At 44.1% G+C, this 19,951-nt stretch overlaps 1 protein-coding gene across 2 annotated transcripts in view; it reads right to left on the reverse strand.

Moving 5' to 3' along the window:
- Positions 1-19,951, reverse strand: part of Eps8 (epidermal growth factor receptor pathway substrate 8) — a 173,059-nt gene that overhangs the window by 111,664 nt on the left and 41,444 nt on the right. For both annotated transcript variants that reach the window (XM_052720242.1, XM_052720243.1), the window contains one exon: positions 5,044-5,118. The gene's annotated coding sequence lies outside the window, so the exon portion shown is untranslated. The remainder of the gene's footprint in view (positions 1-5,043; positions 5,119-19,951) is intronic.

Raw genomic sequence — 19,951 nt, forward strand, 5'->3', positions numbered from 1 at the left:
AAAATACAGCAGCTAGGTAATTTTGGTTTCTAAAGAGCTGATCTATGTTAAAATGATGTGTTCATAACTGTATTTTTATAAGGTTTTCACCTTCAGCTATTGAAAATCATATTGATAATTATCGCCATCATTTAATTAATATCAGAGACTACATATGCTCAGAAACTTGATCAGATATCAATTCAACAGATGTATAGTGGCTATTCTGGTCTTGATTTTTGACAGCTAAGGAAGTGATTGCTTGGAATTCTTAGTCCCTGCCCGAGCGCACACAGCTGCCAGAGGCAGCTTCAGATTCAGATCTTCCTAACTCTCAGATGTCTGCTGTCAGCCACTATGAGGATCAAATAAGCACCAGATTGCCTCTGAGCACCTGATTCCATGCTGCCAGTTCAGAGCACTAAGTATCACACCACATCCAAGACAATGTGAAAAATAAAACTTGAACAAGACCTGCTGGCTCCAGACCACCGGAACCTGGAGATAGCTTCAGAACCAAAGTTCTGAGACAAAGGGTCCTGATTCTGAGTGTGAAACTATGAACTCTTCAAAGATGTGACCTCCACTTCCTCTGGCAATGTGTTCTCTCTACTGGCTGCCTTGGTTACTGAGGAAAATTATAGACCTGACGATCAGCCATGCTGCTAATTCATACCAGTGTGGGCTGTCATCCACCACTCATCAATACTTCACTGCCCATTATTCCTACAACAAATTCCCCACTTAATCCCATCCCCATGTTATGATACAGCCCACATCTACAGGACCAAACTGTGGAGACAGACTGTGTATCATTCTTTATCTACATATAAATAAGAAAATCTTCACTTGCACAAAATGCTATCACTTCTAAAATTAATTCACGAATGATATGCCTTCACATGACATTTAGTATAGTCCATTTACTGATTTCAGAAGTGAATCTCAGGCAAGAAGTTCTGTCAACAACATACATCACAGGATCTTAAAGGCGTGTCTTCACATGACAAGGAAATTAATCTTTTGAAGAAAATAGTTGAAACATTCTAGGCAATTGTGACATGGGGTTTTTTTTCCTGCTAGTTTTACCAAATCCTATAAACAGACCACTTGTAATCTTGAAAACAAAATATTAAAGAATTTTTAGAATTAAACAGAAAACAGCACCTGAAGTCAGTTTTCTACCATTAAAACTGGTTTTTCTAAGTCTCAGGTTTTTTTTAGACTTATGGTGAACTTCATGATAAAACTCAAAGTACTAAAATATTTTTTAATAGAACTGGGTGATATTTTTTCTATTATTCTTTCTAAAATTATTTCATTTTGTCTTTAAGTAGGAGTCAATAATTCCAATCATCCCCAAGCCCAGTAGTCAAGTGTGATCTAGACCTATGGCCTGTACTCTCAGGGTTTGAAATGCAAGACAGAGATAAAGTGTGTACATGCATGTGTGTACAGACCATATGTCTGGAGTTTGTGTTGCTGTTTTTGCTTGTGTATTTTTTTGGGGGGTGGGGGAGATGGTGCTAGGGATGAGATCCGGGGACTTATACTCTAAGCAAGCACTATACTTCTTAGCTACAACCTAAGCCCTTATGTCTATTCTTCAAAAACCTGACTTTGAGGTGGAAATGTTCATCTTGTGTTTAAAAAAGAAACATGAGCTGAAAAGTTAATTTTTTTCTTTTAAATTGGTAATTCCATTTTAAACCTAAGGTCAAGCCGTGTACCTCGTATAATGCCAACACAATCCATAAACACAGCTCACAGGTGACCAATTAACCCGTTTCTCTGAAGTGGCAGTAATGTCAGCCAGGTAAGCTGAAACGTGGCCAGGCCTGGACTTAACCATGTTAATAAATAAGAGAGCACACCATGCAGTCTCTCAAGCTGACCTACTGTGCTAACAGGTCCTTATCACACCTCATTCATTTGAAGCAAGCCCACCTGAACAGAACTTCCTCTGTTGGGCTTCCCCACAGAACCGTGGCAAGAATGACTATGAAGAAGAAAGGGACAGCAGTGGGAATCTTCTTCTGACACTCAGACACTGTCCTCTCTCCATACCATCTCACGCATGATCCCCAGCTTATAGCTATGACCCCCGCAGATAAGATGCATACCAGGAGCTTTATAAGTATTTAATGAAAGAGACTATGAAACCAAACCCTCCCCACCCACACACACACACACCTCCCTCCATCTCTACTCATTATCTAAATAAAAAAGCAGTTGGTGGATGACCTTTACAGTTGTTTCTTTGAAGTAACCATTTCCTTCTTTCCCAGCTGGGAGCACACAGAGACAAGAATCAACACTTCTTAAAGATACAAAAGAATCTAGTTTGCCACAACACAAAGAGAACAAAAAGGTACCTGATGATTCAGCCAAGCAATAATTTAGAGGGTCAATGGACAAAGGATTAAAACCATTGAGCATGCTCTGCTCTTAGAGACACAGTGTTAATCATTGCTAAAGGCCTGAACACTCCTCCTCAGTTTCTCAGGGAGGAACCAGGTAAACTGTGAAAACAATATAACATTTTGTTCTAGACTACGACCCATAAATAGCCACACAGTCCATTAGACAAAAGATAGCCAAACCAACCATCTACAAAGGTTGGCAAGCCTCAGAAAAGTTTTATTGTCATCAGACCGGCAGCTATGAAACTAGCTACTGGAAAGAAATACAGCAATCCTGCTCACTAAACAGAATCTGGCGCGTCTAAAAATCCTAGGCATACCTTCTCAGAGAATGAGGAAGCGTGGGCATGTGCGAAAACCTGAGCCCACACAGACAGAAGGCCACATGTGCTCAGCGGGCTGAAGAACACCAACAGAAGGAAAGGAAGCAAAGAGAAACCAAACAAAAACATTGATGGTGATAAGAGACGCCTACTTGGTCCTACTAAACCTTGTAGTACGCGCTCAGGGGCGCCCAGATGATTGGCTCAAACCGGAGAAAGAGAAGGGCAGAAACTGTGTTTCCCCACAGCAGGAGAATGAAAACCACTGAAGATACCATGAGTGCAGTTTTAACACGTCATTTTTCATAACCTATAGCTTGACAATTGCCTAAGGATTTCCTAGTAACAGAATCCAAAGAGTTCTGTGCATGAGTTCAGGACCACGCAATCAGTTTTCTTTCCTCACACTCATTCACACTTGTCCTCTTGCTCTGCTCACACTCCTTCACACTTGCCCTCTTGTTCTCCTCACACTGCTTCACACTTGCCCTCTTGCTCTCCTCACGCTGCTTCACACTTGCCCTCTTGCTCTCCTCACGCTGCTTCACACTTGCCCTTTCACTCTCCTCACACTCCTTCACACTTGCCCTTTCACTCTCCTCACACTCCTTCACACTTGCCCTTTCACTCTCCTCACACTCCTTCACACTTGCCCTTTCACTCTCCTCACGCTGATTCACACTTGTCCTTTCACTCTCCTCACGCTGATTCACACTTGCCCTCTTGCTCTCCTCACGCTGCTTCACACTTGCCCTCTTGCTCTCCTCACGCTGCTTCACACTTGCCCTCTTCGTTCGCTCTACACATTCACTCAGCAGCAGGCATTGCACGCCCCATCTCACCACCAGCCCAGGGCTATCAGACTAAAACAACACAAATTTTCCATGCAGAGAAAGATTCTCTGCAGATAATCACTGACTCTCATTGGATCGGCTGTGGCAATTCGGTGCTAATACCTCCACCTCTCAATTTTTTTCAGATGCATAATATCAGTTTATTCTCGCAGTATTATCAAGGTAAGTGGGGAAAATGACCACATCTCTGCCATGTTAAAAACAGACACGCCAAGACAAAGATACCAACACCCCACAGTGACAATGGCAAGGGGCATCGGAGGCAGCCAGGCAGTTGCTGATGAGGAGCTGTGGACCCTCAGCTCTCACTTGCATGCACATAACAGCATCCCGTAGATATCCGGAATGTGCTCCTTAGCACATGACAACAACAAAGCAGGCTGAGGACTAGTCCAGGACACAGGAAAGGACCGGGTGGGAGAACGGAAGAGTCAGACGATGGGGAGGTATCCCACAAAGAGAAGCCTGCCGACCATGGCAGGACCACTGCACTCAGGACCTCACAGCAGCTGTGGTTACCTGCGTAGGACCCGCCCAAAATCAGCCCACTCAACGGTCCAGCATGGAGGGGGCAGGAGCACACAAGGCCCCACCCCAACTCAAGAGCTGGTGGCAGTTCCTGCCTACTGGTGGAGGAAGACCCACTTTTCCTTGGGACTGTGGCCACTGATAAGCTGTCTGCCCACTGGTTGGTCTCACACCCCTGCATAGACAGGCAGCACTAACTGGACGCAGTGAGGAATGTTTTCTTTTAATAAAGAATGAAAGGACATGAAGTTGAGAGAGAAATACGTTGGGGAGGGCTAGGGAAGAATGAGGAGAAAATATGTTCAAGATACACGGTAGACACATAGGAAACTTTCAAAGAAGTTAAAAACATTGGGGCCCATCAACATCAACATTTCCTCACAGATGCGGGTGGGAGAGGGGCCTCGCCGCTCCTGGAGGGACTCTGGGCGGTGAATGGCTGCTGGCAGGGAAGAGCTGTCCCTCTCCTCAGGGGTACAGCCACTGGTAGGTTCCCATGCTCCAGGAAATAGGCCCCCACCCATGCTCACGGAAACAACGCTAATTAAACTCAATGAGTGACACACAAAATACATGAAAGTAGGAGGGGGCTGGGTGAAGAAGGGCCTCAGCAGGAGAGGCAGAAAGGGGTGAGAGAGGGTAACTGAGTCGTTAAATACATGAATGAAGCCATCAATTCCAAGAAACAGCAAGTGGCTTCTATGGTTTGAGGCAGGGTCTCATGTGTGTGCCCAACTTTCTATGGAGCCAAAGATAACCTTGGACTTCTGATCCTCCGGCCTCTGCCTCCCTAGCTGGATAACAGGCATACACCACCGCACTTAGTGTCTGCAGTGTTGGGGGTGGAATCCAGGGCTTTGTGGACGCTAAGCAAGTACTCCACCAACGGAGCTCCTTCCCCCGAAAATACACCAATTATTCCATAAGCAGACTCACCTCAGAGACGAAAACGATTTCCGATTCTTGTGCTTCCACTTCTGGCCAGTGAGTGCTGTGTCACATAGAGGTGGCCTGCACACAAAAATAAATGACAATGGTAAAAGATTCGCTTTGACAGACAGTAGGCAAACAATAATTGCTTTCACATGATAAATGCTTGATTCTCTTACACTTCTGCTTCTCTTTTTATCTAAATTTCAAACACTGTGCGTGGAAAAGTCCACGAGGACAGAAAGTATGAAAGGAGAGGCACAGGGTGAGCTCATCACCCCAGCAGGCTCTCTGATTTGATCCTCACAGGATCTGAGAGGTTCGTGGAAACTGAGATTTAAAGTGGGTTTTGAATGCATGTCTAACCCTAAATGCAACAGGTAGTTCATTCTTCATCTTTTAATGTTTCCTAGTGTTCTATCAACTGTAAGTAAAAAGAGGCCTATTTACATGTTTCCCATGTACAAATACACAGGTGTGTCCAACCCAAGGCGTCTAGACAAACATAGCAACAAAATTATTTAAATTCCAGATCATGTTTGTAAACTGTCCTGTTATGATGATGACCTATGCTCCCTTCCTCTCATCAGCTGCAGCCCCTACGCCACACCGGGTAACACAGTAGAGCAGGCCCTGAAAGTGGAGGTGTGGGAGAACTGACCCTGAGGGCAGGAGAGCAGGAGACCTGGCCCCGCCTCTTGCTCATTGCTGCAAGGGGTGAACTAGCCTGGGCAATGCTGGAGAGGTCAATCTTGTGGTGAGGTCAAGGGAGAGCTGGAGGGCTGACCAACCCAGAACCAGGGTTATGGGTTGGCCCACCCCAACATCTACCCCATCTGTGATCTCCTGGAGCACCTGAAAGGACTGGTCCTGCAGACCCAAAGCTGCAAGATCTCCACCACACAGGGCATCAGCAGGATAACCAAAAGGAGCTCCAGTGAGGGCCGAGCATTGATAGTATAGCAGAAACAGAGGCCTCGAACCAGACCAATGACTCCGTAATGAACACTTCCAAGTAAAGATATATGGACAAAAGGGTTTACTGCGTGACTCACGGTGTCACACTGCAGCTTCCATGACGAGACTGGCTTTTCCTTCTCTTTTTATTCCCTCTTAAATTTTATTTTATTTTATTTGGGGGGGGGTTGCAAAGGCAGAGGGTGGATACGAAGGGACAGGGAAATTAATGGGATGGAAATACATGATATAAAAAACACAAAGAATAAATTCAAAGAAAGTTCAAAAGTGACCTATGCTGTTGTAATTTATATTATAAAATAATATATTTGAAGGAGCTGGAGAAACAGCCCACTTGGTAAAATGCTTGCCATAGAAGCATGAAGAACTGAGATCAATCTCTAGCACCCAAGTAAAAGCTGGGCACAGTGGCACATGCCAAAGGCCTCCGTGACAGAGATGGAGAGAAAGATCCTTGGGTTTGCTGGCCAGTCAGTTCTTCCAACTCAGTGAGCTCCAGGTTCAGGAATTCTGTGTCAAAGAACAAGACAGAGAGTGTCCAAGAAAGACACTTGACATATATAAATCCAAAAATTCATTATCTTGAAATTCTCATGTTTCAAAAACCCTACTTTAATTTGTGTGGCTTGACACCTAGCAAATCTACCTGTTTGTGAATCTAAAAATCATATTACTAGACAAACCTGAAAAAATGAGACATCACTATAATTAATAGGAACTCAGCTCCATGACTAGAATCAGCAATATATTATCAACAATTTTATAGCAAAGGCTCTCCCCGCAAATAGCTCACAATACTGGCAAACACAGGCATAAATGTTAATACTTCTTGGTACGATTATAGAGTATGAGCAAGAGGCTGCATGAGGTTTTCCTCTCAATGCATTAACAGAAACTGATACTCAGTGTCTACACATTTCAGTTCAAGGGTTGCAAACAGTGACATCAAGCAGGCTGGAACATATGAATCAAGCCCGAGAGGTTCCCTCTCCTTATGCTACAAAGCACCTGAGCATGGCACCGTGTGGATCCAATCCCACATGCTTACTATGCATGACTTCAATCGTCCCCACAACAGCCCTAGGCAGGAGGCTCTTCAGTTAGCCTGATATGACAGAAGGGAAATGAGGCACGCAACCATTAGGTCACTTGTCTAAAGTGGCCACGGTCACCGCAGAACCAAACTTGGACGCCAGAACAGTCTGTCTGCAGAACTCGGGCTTCCACGGTTGGTCCCAGGGCTGACTATGTAGGTGACACTGTCACCTAGTTACAGAAACTGTCCTCCTCAACACACAACAAGGGGACTTGTAAGCTGTTATCACCATGATTTCACGTTCCTTCAAAACCAGAGCCTTTCCATTGTTTTATCATTTATCAGTCCACAGAATGTCACTCTATGACTATACTCCATGAGTGCTTCTCATAAATGCATCCTTTTCCAAACGTCTCCTACCATTAAAAACTCCGAAATGAAGAAAGAATCAAGCGTGTATCCAGTTTTCCTTCTTATAAGGTGCACATTACTGAAACAAATGATAAATAAGAATAAGGTTTTAGATGAAAGTATTTCAGGTAAAAAAAAATGAGATAACTTGGCAATTGCTCTACCAAAATTGGCAGCCCCCAATGCCTGAGTATTTAGGCAAAAGAGCAGGCAGCATCTGCCAGGAGAACAACCACAAAAGATGTTTCTCACTGGGAAAGGAGGCGTTCACTGTGCAGTGGGTTGTACTTACAGTATGGTGTAAAGACATGGAGAGAAAGAAGCAAGATGGAGAAGGAGAGACACATGAACAGAAGCAAAGAGGAGGGAGGAGGAAAAAGAACCCAAATTTAGTTCCAATTCTAGCTCGCTCTCTCTCGCTCTCTCTCTCTCGCTCTCTCTCTCTCTCTCTCTCTCTCTCTCTCTCTCTCTCTCTCTCTCTCACACACACACACACACACACACACACACACACACACACACACACACACACACACACACACTTCACCCAGGACAGAGGGACATGTTGAAGTACTCAAGAGCTCACTGGAGTTACGTACTGCTAGGAAATCCCACACACAGCACAATGAAGTCACTTCAGCGAGTGGCCTGGGAGACTAATGGAGGGAAGCAAACAGAGATGTTCACAACACACAGCAGTCAGAGGGCTGCATCTGGACGGGCACTCAAAGTCTATCCGAGAAGACCTCTGGGAATCTACTGACATGTTCACTCACTGAATACCCAGTAATATTTGACCTATTATAATGAAAATATAGTCAGATCTTCTAAAAGCATTAATATCTGGGGGAATAACAAAGTAGTTACAAAAAAAAATATTGTTGAAACTGGCTTGACTTGATAAGAGAGGACAAAAATGAAGTAATAGCCGAGCACAGTGGCACATGGCTGTGATTCCAGTACTTGAAACTGAGAGCTACCGTGAGTTCAGGGCCAGCCTGGGCTACATGGTGAGACCTTGACTCAAACACAAACAAACAGTGACAACACCATGAACCTAAAAGACAGGAACAAGCAAAAAGTGCCAAGGATGAGCAGCCACTTGAAGCTCTGACTCCACTGCATTCACAACACTATTCTACCACATTCCTTTGCAGAGATGAATTATGCTATGAGGTAGACTTTTAAAAAACAAGGAAATATACATCAAAACCTGGTACCTCACATATTAGAATAGAAACATTAAAAAATAACTTAAAATTTAATGACATGTTCTGAGAAGGTAAAATATTTGTTTTTACTAACTAATAACAGTAGCCAACACTTCAGCTAGAAGGTATTTCTCGAAATAGCTCACTTGACATGTTGTATTTTGTTTGCAGTATCTGCTGATGTCTATATTAGGAATACCCGTACATCAAAAGCAGCAATTCCACTGCCAAGTAATAACCGTTTGAAACTATCAGAAAATTGCCAGGCTCTAGGGGTTTGGTTTCGTTGGTGGTTGATTTTGTTACGGAATTGTTTTTATTATTTCTTCATATGTATGTCATGTGTATCAATGTGGCGGATGTGCACTTGTGAGTGTAGGTATCTGAGGAAGCCAGAAGAGGATGCTAGATCCGCCACCGCCACCGCCACAGTTGGAGTTACAGATGGTTGTGAGCTACACAACATGGGTGCTGGAAACCAAACTTGGATCATCTACAAATTCAGCAGCTGCTCCTAGCCACCAGGCCACTCCCAGGCCCCCGGGGGTGCCATTTACTTCCAAAGTTTTGAGTCACCTTTTACTGGCACAGAACACACTACTGAAGGACACAGGATGAACTAAATGATAAGTAATGATTTACATTCTTCAAGATTGCATGATGCATTTGTCTTTGAAATCCTCTTAGATGATGAGGTGGAATTGGGCATAAAAAGGTGAAAAGAACAAAGATTTTGAAGTTCAATTTTAGTTTTACCCCTTATGAGCTTTTTATTATCTCAAGCAAGTTCTAAATTTTTCACCTGCAAGTGAGGAAAAATTTTCTTCCATTCAAAGTGTTGAGTCAACATTCAATGCGGTGAGTCAGCATTCCGGGACTAACAGTAGAATCCTCACCATCTGGTCTGTGGTCATGCTTAAATATGGACCATTATATACATGAAGGATCTCACATATTTTAATATTTTATATAAGCCACATTATTCACAGTGCTTAGTATTAAATATTTAATAGCATATTTTCTAATTATCAGCATCTAGTCATTGTTCTGATATTTAACATTATTCTTATGCTAGCTAACATTAGACTCGCTTCTCCTAAAAATGCTAATAATATTCCCCATGATTGTAAATGAACATCAAGAAACACATTTGAAGCCCTTTTGCATATTGCAGCCTGGAGTAGACTGGGTAACCAACAAAGTTTTGTCTGTAATTTTTACTGATCTAAAGTGTAGTCTATGCATAAATGTCACTAGGAAAATTTAAAGACAGACTTCTATGATGGCTGATTTGACTGTCATGCTCACACACCTGGGAAGAGGGAACTTCAATTGAGGACCTGTCTCCATCAGATCAGCCTGGGGGGGGGGGCAGTCTTTGGGGCATTTCCTTCACTGGTAATTGATGTGGGAGGGCCCAGCCCACTCCGGTGGTCCTGAGCCTTTAAGAAAGCTATCTGAGCAGAAGAGAGAAGCGGAAAGGAGGGGAGAGGACAGGTCAGACAGGAGAGAGAACTTGCCAGCAAGCAGCTTTCCATGACTCCTGCCCTGATTTCCTTCAATGATGGACTGGAATGAGACATTTCTTTTGGTCAGTCTCTTAGATCACAGCAACAGAAAAGCACACATGGACGGTTCCTTCCAGTAGATACCCAAAGTTACAATCTCAGAACACCTCAAGTGCCTAGATTAAAACATACTCAAATAATTAACTGTACTTAGTGATCAGCCCCCCATTATTAGAAGGTCCCCAGCTTCAGAAATAAAGTATTAACAAAGCACAGCTTTCCTTGAGGCCGTCTCACTGACTCGTAGGGACACTTCTACCATGTGGTAGCAAACATTTGTTTGCAGATCCATCTCATAGTCAGATACAAGAGCCAAAAGGAGAGAGCAAGACACAGACATGTTTCTTGTGATAGTAGTTTCTGCAGAACTCCGGGCAGCAGGAGATGTTTAGTAAAATGCTGGAGGGAATGCACATGAGGGCACCCCACTCCCGAGACTTGTGGGTCAAATCGGCAATGGGTTGGATATGGTCTGACTGTGTCTCCCAAATGCTCACAGACAGGAGGCTTGGTAGTTCACTTTTAAGAGTTTTGTGGCCGGGCGGTGGTGGCGCACGCCTTTAATCCCAGCACTTGGGAGGCAGAGGCAGGTGGATCTTTGTGAGTTCGAGGCCAGCCTGGTCTACAGAGCGAGATCCAGGAAAGGCGCAAAACTACACAGAGAAACCCTGTCTCAAAAAAAAAGAGTTTTGTGGAAGGCAATTGGGTCAATTGTGGTGGGGGGAGACTGTTGCCCTCAGAAGAGATTAAATGCTGGTCTCACAAGGGAGCTAGCTCTTCTCACAAAATGAGCAAGTCTGACTGCTGAATCTCTCTGGTTGTCTGTCCCATCATGTGATCACTGTCACAAGTATTACTATCACTGTCACACGGCCTGTCCTAAGTCCCTCACTGGGAGCTGAATCAAGAGGCTGCCTCACCTTGGAATTTCGGTCTCTAAAACTGTGAACTAGATAATCCTCTTTCTTTATAAAGCATCCAACTCCAGGTACCTTATTATAGCATCAGAAAATAGAGTCATGATATAAAGTCACTAGGTGGTGCCTAATTAAATATTGCATGTGGAAATCTACCAATCTGGGACTAGAATCTCAGGAGACTTTCACTTGGGTTTCATTTCTATCCCTCAGTCCACAGAGGCCACATTTACTTCAGCTCATTCCTACCAGAAAAAAGACTATGTCTCTGAAGTCAAATTTTTCTAATCCTAGAGGCTTCAATATGCAGTACCTTATGCTTATTTTTCCCTTTAAAATATTTTCATTAACTCATACATGCATACAGTATATGTATTTTTGATTATTTTCATTCCCAATTCCTCCCCACAACTCTTCTGAGACCTATGCCCACCCCTCCCAACTCCATGTATTTCTTTTAATAACCCACCAAGTCCAATATGTGCTGTCCATATCATGAGTGTGAAGCCATGCACTGAAGCATTATACATTAGCCAGGAGCCACACCCTTAAAGAAAACTGATTTCCCTTCCCATAGAGGTCACCAGCTGGAGTGGAGGCTCATGAGCCCCTCTCTTCCACTATGTAATACTGTCTGGCTTTATCGAGTACAGGTCCTATGTAGGCAATGATAGCTGCACCACTAATTCTTCTTCACAACATTTTACACACTAGATTCATCAAGAACATGATATATGTTAGACCATGTCATCTTCACAGTCACCCAGTCACCTGGGAGTATACAGTACTCTCGTGTTATAGTAAAGAGCTGAGATCTAGGGGGGTTATAAAACCTGCCCAAAGTCAGTCTCAAAGTCCTTGAACAGGATTTGCATGACAGCGGTGTTTGCATTCTCCATCTGTCTCCTGAACATAATATTGTTAGTTTGGGGCATCAACTTTACTGCATTAAGGGATACGTAGTTAGCTGGTGGACCATCGTTTCTAGGAGTGCCAGTGAGCATGTTTCTGGCGGTCTACTGAGAGGGGCCCATCTACCCTGACTATGGACAGTCACCATTCATCACTAGAGGTGTAAATGGAACACTGAGGCGGCAGAAAATTGAATTCCTACTCTCTCTTCTAGATCCAGGATGCCCATCTTTTCTTGCCTTTGGATGTCAGAGCTCCATGTTCTCTGGCCTTTAGACTGAGACTTGGCTCTTCCCTAGCAGGCTCTCAGGAGTTGCCCTTAGTCTGAGAATTACACCAACAGCTTCCCAAGTGCTGAGGCTCAGGACTTGAACTGTCTGTCACAGCTACCGATTTCCTTGGTTCGCTAACATGAAGACAGCCTATGGTGAGCTGCCCCAGCCTCCAGTCTTGTGAGACAAATTCCCTCTCATCTGTCTGTAGCTCTGTAGCTCTATCAGTTCCTTCTCTCTAGAGACTCCTAACTAATGCAGCAGTATACCAGTCAACAAAGCTTGTCACAAAAGCCTCTAAAGGTCCCTTGAGGTCACTTCAAGTGTTTTAATGAGCTTTTAAAAAGCAATGTTAGTGTCCTTGTGGGAGCTAACACTGTTCCTTCTCTGACACACAGAGAACACTACTCAGCAGAAGTTATTCTCAGGTGGCCGCTAAGTAGACGATGGAAATCAAGTTCAAAGGAAGAAACCCTGTGACTAAAGACTAGAAACATTCAAATTAGTAGGTGTGCCATCTCATTGCATAAAGGTCCAATATTGACTAAAATCTATGTAAGGCTTAAAAATGGCTTGGAAGTTAACAGCACTTGCTGTTCCTCTAGAGGACCCAAGTTTGGTTCACAACACCCATATCAGAACATGGAACTCCATGGATCAGCCACTCTCTTCTGGCCTTTGCAGGTATCAACACTCATATGCATGTACCTGCACAGAGACACATAATTAAAAGTAAACATAAATATTGAAAAGAAACCTGTAAATTACATGCAAACACACACACTAAATTAGCTAAACAGAAAGAAGGTTCTGAGGTACAAAGCTGCTCCAGGAGGGAACCAGGGTTTCCCAGGTTCTATCTCACCTCCATCGACTACCTGCCTTACTTTAGGAAACCCACTTAGGAACACTCTGAGCCTCAGTTCCCACATACACAAAATAGGGGGAGCCATCCTATTGACAGAACAGAAAAGTACAGCAACACATCATGTTGTCTACAGCCAACTGGGGCACATCCACGGCATAGACAAAAGGAAACACTGGAAGTGTAGTCAGAGGCCTCTATGTTCCAAAGGAACTCCAGCTGAGGAAGTTGACAGTGGAGAGGGCTCTCCAGTTCAGAGCCAGCAGTAGAGCACGACTCTCTTCCATGAAGGAAAACGGATGAGAAAACTGCCCTGCATCCGTGGGACCTGCACAGGCCGGTGCAAGACCCAGCCTCTACTCAGGGACACAGGATCTGCTTTCTGAAAGGTGGGAGCTTCATCATGTTGGCATTTACCTTGACATTTTTAATAACTACCTTTGAATTTGCTTTCTATGCTGTTGGATTAGAGCTGGGGCTCACATGCAGCCCCCACCTCTGGGCTCCTCTGCATCAGGGTCCGTGACTGCGGAGCAGGAAGAAGAGCTGAGTTGTAGCAACACATGCCTCTAGTTTGGTGTGCTGGTTACTTTTCTCACTGCTCTGACAAAAAAGCAGCTGAAGAAAGGTTTATTTGGGCTCCAGGTTCTAGAACGTTGTCTGTCATGGTAGGGAAGGCATGGTGGCAGGAGGATGACATGGCTGGCCATGTTTCCTGTGACATCAGGAAGCAGGATGGATGCTGGTGCTCAGCTCACTTTCTTATGTTTCCCTTTCTATTGTCTAAGACTCAAATCCATAGTATGTTTCCACACACAGACACACACACACACACTGAGAATGAGTCTTCCCACCTATAGAGTTAAATCTGGAACAACCCTCAAGGGACACACCCCTCAAGGACACACACCCCAAGGGCACACCCAGAGATGTATCTCCCATTTGATTCTCTTAAATCTAGCCAAGTTAACCAATGAAACGAAACATCACAATGGCTGACTCAGGGATGTTCTCTGACACCCCCAATTCAGATACCCAGGAAATTCTGACACTGTTGTTTGAAGACTGACCACCAGCAAGTTGGGGTAGCAGTCTACAGGAGAAAATGACTCCCCTACCCCAGGCCCTACACATTTTCATTCTGCTTCAGCTCTGCTAATTCTGTAAACTGCCGAACCCTTTTCTATGAGGGGACAGCAGGAGAGAAGGGTTTGCTTAGCATCGATCAACTTTCAAGGCAAAGGCCATGGTAAACTATTAGCTGCTCTAGAATACGGTCAATCACAGGGATCATCAACATCAAGACAGTGACCAAGGAAAAGGAAGGCGTCATCTCCATGGAGCTGATCAAGCACATAAACATCACTTGTAAAACAAGCAAGAAGACCTGGTTTCTTCCTGTTTCTCCCAATGAGATAACCTTGACAGCTTCTGCCTCTTCCTCATTCCTCCAGCCCTTAAAGTAATTAACTGAAGGTAGACACCATCAACAGGATAGTGCATGAAACGGAACAGCAGAGTAACAAAGGCTAGAGTTGAGTACTCGCTGACCCCAGGTACTGCTCACAGCAAAGGATTCCCTCCCTCCTCCTCTTCAGCGTAGGGTTCTGAGATGCCAGGCTCATAGTAAAGTACTTTGCATACTTAACAATTTAATTTCTTACAAATACATGGTAATAAATACTGCTACTATTCTATTTTGGAGATGAGAAAAACTAAAAAAAAATGGAGTCTAGTATTTTGCAATTCACACATTCAGTGGTAGCTTCAAACTTTGACAGATAATTACAAAACTAAGGAAAAAATGGAACCCAGGGTGTGGGAAGATCTCACAAACTGGGTAACAATGGATAGTGTTAGTAAATATTGTTTCATGGATTTGTGAAGGCTGGAGCAAAGTACCTGCTGCACAAGCCCCAAAACCCACATGGCACTTGTCTGGATCCCCAACATGGTACTTTCCCAGATCTGCAGCACCAGGTAGACAGAGACAGGGGGATCCGAGTGTTCTCTGGCCAGCCAGTCTAGCAGAAAAATGGCCAGCTCCAGTTCAGTGAGAGGTCCTGTCCAAAAAGAAACTAATTAGAAAGTAATAGAGGAAGTCACACAATGCTGACTCCTGACTTCCATGCATTCATGGATGAGTAGTAAACACACACACACACACCACACACACACACACACACACACACACACACACACACACACACACACACACGATCTTTTGTGAACTAAATTAAGAACTGAGCCATTCTCTATTTTAAATAGTACAAACAGAGGAAAATGCTACCTGCCTCAAAGAACTGACTTTAGATGCACACTTTAAAAACATCTAACTGCTCACCACAAGCTGAGTTAATCAATCATTCAATGAATGCCAGTCCTTGTCTGAGAACAGACTAGAAGAAGGAAGCTTGCCCATGCATCTGTGCAGACACTCCCCATCACACAGCCATAGAAGACAACAATATTGCCCATCTCACTCCAATGTGGAACTTTCAAGCCTGGAAATCCCCATCTTCAACGCAAATAGCCAAGACTGACTTACAAAGAGAACAGAGAAGCAGATGGCACACACTCTCGATGTTACACATTCTGTGGGCCCCTCTGAGCTCAGAACTTTGTGACTAGGTACCCTCCAAAGAAGATCTTTTAACATCCCCAAAAACAAGGCTGTTGAGCAATCGCTGCTAACAAAATACATGGCTCCAGTTACTGACTTTCATACCCTTTCACATACCCAAGAAGGTAACAGTGTCATTATTCTAGTTTGAATTTTCCACGGACCATATAGAAGACAGCTCAGGTTATCCAGCCTCTAAGAGAAACATCAGGTGCTGTTGTACTCGATTTCATCTGCCAGGTGTGGTGCTCTCTACCTATAATCCCAGCACTCAGGAGGCTGAGGCTTAAACTGCTGTGACTTTGAGGTCAGTCTGGGATACATAGGGAGTTCAAGGTCAGCCTTGGATACATGAGAATAAAAAATAGGTAAACCACATCAAAACAAAAAAGGAGGGGAAGAGAGGGAAAGGGAGGGAAAGGCGGGAGGAGAGAGAAGGAAGGCACAGGAGGAAGGGGGAGGGGAGGGAAGGGGAAGGGAGGAAGAGAGGGAGGGGGAACACAATTTTAAAACAACAAATGACGAATGGCTATGACAAATGCATTGCCCAAATGAAACTGACTAACACTGTTAACCTGCATTACAGTCATGACAACCAGTGTGCTCATGTTATACAATCGCACAAAGCCACTGTGGCGACAGCTGATGGAACTGAAAAATCTCGCTGACATTTTTATTGGGAAAAAATACACATCATACAATCATACAATAGGGCCAGCAAAGGTCTTTCGGAGGCGAACCAGTCTATACCAGTTCCTTAACCAGGTATCTCATTTGGTGACATACCTAATAACATTTTGTTGGTGGTTTTCTCCGCCCCCCGCCCCCCCCCCCCCCCCCCCCTCAGTAACAGTCATACCAAGACTTTGGAGAATTAAACTGTACCTGGTGACCCTGTGCAGAGATTTTTTTGTACACAGTATGCCATCTTACTAGGCAATCCTTGTGATCTGCAAAGCCTAGAAAAGCTGCCTCATGCTGCTACACAGGGAGTTCTGGGCTAGTCTGGGACACAGAGAGAGACTCTGTCTCAAAACAACAATAATTTAAAAAAATTCAAGATTGGCAATGTTTTCATGATTAAGTTAGCACCCAGCTTTCTACAGTGCCCTATTCTAAGGCAAAAAAGTATCTCCCCCTGTGTGATGGTTAGTTCTAGTTGTCAGCTTGAACCAACCTAGAGATACTAGGACAGAGAGTTTCAATGATGGGTTGCTTAGATAGGTTGGTCGGCAGGCAGATCTGTGAGCAATCCTTCCTTAATTGAGTTGAGCTGAGAACAAGCCTGCTGTGGGTGGTACCATTCCCTGAGTTTGAGTCCCAAACTGTGGACTAGTAAACAAATTTGAGCATTTGATTCTCTCTGCTCTTCCCTGTGGATGTGACGTCACTAGCTGCTTGCATTCCTGAGGCTGGGACTTCCCAAGAGTGATGGAGCATGACCTGAAATTATAAGTCAGATCACCCCATTCTCCCTCAAGTTGATTGTTGTTGGGAAGTTTTATCACAACAACAGACATGAAAGTAGGGCACTCTGGAGCCCACGGTCCACCATAATCTGGCTTCTGAGACTCACTTGAGCCGACCCTGGGGCCAATATCCATCTCCTGTCAGAGGCTCCTGTATGATGGTGGTCATTCTAACAGTGGGCTCAGTAACTGTTCCGAAACAACTCCCCCATTCCTACTGCCCCCAAAATTCTCAAACGGCTGGGTTAAACACAGGCTGTTTTCTTTACCATTACCTGAATATTTTAAAATCAGTTCATATGGAGTTAAGTGTTCAGAAAAAGAGAACGTTACTTCCCACACAGAGTGACAGAGGTCACCTCCACAAATGATGCCTAGCCCAGTAACACTCCATGACATGGCAGCTTTGCTTCTTAAAGATATTCAATTGCTGAACACATTTGGGCCTGCTAACTCCAAAGCTTTGCTCAGATGTAAAGCCTTGGTAATGAACTGATTCTATTTGGTTCTCTGAAGTACATAGTCCAATTACTAATGCTGAATTGAAGTGGTTAATGAGCACAGTTGGTGTGGTTACATGGAAGAACTTACTGTTAGTATCCAAACAAGCTCGATCCTTGCTCATTTTTTAAGCATCAAAACATACTATTGTATGAGTAGCTAGTTAACTTGAATAGGACCAATTCAGAAATTTTGTAGGTAAAATGATTTCTGTAGGGGACTGTGCTGAGAACCCCCTTCAACAACATGAACAACAATGTGTTAGTTAAGAGAGTGAGTAGTTCTCCGTGAACTCAGGCCCCCCACAGCAGCTGACATCAAATTAATGAATGCCATCTTCAGCCTTAATGGGAAGAGTCCCTCTTCCCACTGAAGGGTGGAAAATGCAGACTCATGGCTGCAGAGAACACTGAGAATGACTCTTAGGTGAGTGCTCCACCCTGAACAAGACTGTGGGTTGAATGAAAATGGCCCCCACAGGCTCATATACTTAAATGCCTTGTCCCCAGTGGGTAGAACTGTTTGGGAAGGATTAGGAGGTGTGGCCTTGTTAGAGGAGGTGTGGCCTTGTTGGAGGAGGTGTGGCCTTGTTGGAGGAGGTGTAGCCTTGTTGGAGGAGGTGTGGCCTTGTTGGAGGAGGTGTGGCCTTGTTGGAGGAGGTGTGGCACTGGGGGCAGGCTTTGAAGATTCGAAAGACTAGCACCTTTCCCAGTGTCTCTCTGTGCCTCATGGTTACATCTCAAAATAAGAGCTCTCAGCTTCTGCTGGAGCAACACGCCTGCTTGCTCACTGCCATGTTCCCAGCCATGATGGTCATGAACTCTAACCTCCTAAAACCATTAAGTCCCAAATTAAATGCTTTCTATTACAAGTTGCCTTGGTTATGGTATTTTATCACAGCAATAGAAAAAGTAACTAAGACAAAGACATGTACACCACCCCTGCTAAGGCTCAGAAAACATTATAAAAGGGGGTAGAAAGTATGAAAGGGCCAAAAGGTATGGCGAGGGGTTGCAAAATGCCATGTCCTGGGTAAGCCATGGCAATCACAAACCCACTGCAACTGCAGAAGCCTGCCTTCTGCACAAGAATGGCCATCAACAGTGAGGCAAGGATGGAGGAAGGCCTCAGAGGGCCCCACCTCACTACAGAGCTATTTCCTACTGACTGATTCAGGGAGTCACTGCCTTCAGTAGTGTATCCACTGGTGACCCTTCCAGGTTCCAATGGATAGCCCTCAATCCTATGGTCACATAGATGTCCCTGGTTAAACTAAATAGTCATAAGAAAATAAAAATAAAATAAATATAAATGAGAAAGAACAACAGGGTTGTGGGGAGAAAGGGGGATGAGGGGAGAGAGTGATTGGAATGTAGAGTGCTGTGGAGAAATCTTTGTACACTGTAAATATGTATTACTCTTACTGGTTAATTAAAAAGCTGATTAGCCAATGGCTAGGCAGGATTTTCATGGCAGAGAGAATACTGGGGAGAAGAAGGGCAAAGTCTGAGGAGACACCATAAGACGCAGAGCAAGCAGGATGAGGCAAATGAGCCCAGGGCATCACACAAATTAATAGAAATGGGTTAATTTAAGTTATAAGAGCTAAAAAAACAAGCCCAAGCTATTGGCTGAGCATTTATAATTAATAATAAGTCCCTATGTGGTTATTTGGAAAGTGGCTGGCAGGACAGAAAAGTCTGTCTACAGTAGAGCACATGTAAGTAATTGTTAAAGAACTAAATTAATTTTAAAAAGTGCAAGTGATGAAATAATAACCAGGGGAGATCCACCCCCACCCCCCAAAATATTTTCTCTTCCCCAGAAGGCAGTAGATTTACAGTAAAAAGGGATCAATAGGACAGAGGCTTCATCTAGTCATCTAGAACCTTCGGAGGCCTGATTTTCACACTGGACAGGATAAATGATCATATTTAAGGAAAGACTGAAGCACCTTATGCACACTCAGGAAGGCACTAAACTTGCTGTCAAGAGGCCTGTCCCAAATTCCACCACTTAATAACCCATAGTTAATGTCAAGACTCACTGTCTCTCAGCCTAGGAGTCCTCATCAATCACATGAGGGTCACTGTAATAAGCCCACTGTGGAACAATAACAAAAAAGGTTTTGAAAACTGCAAAATGCCACAC

This window comes from Peromyscus californicus, unplaced genomic scaffold (assembly GCF_007827085.1).
Source record: "Peromyscus californicus insignis strain IS unplaced genomic scaffold, ASM782708v3 Scaffold_6__1_contigs__length_162567912, whole genome shotgun sequence".
NCBI lineage: Eukaryota > Metazoa > Chordata > Mammalia > Rodentia > Cricetidae > Peromyscus > Peromyscus californicus.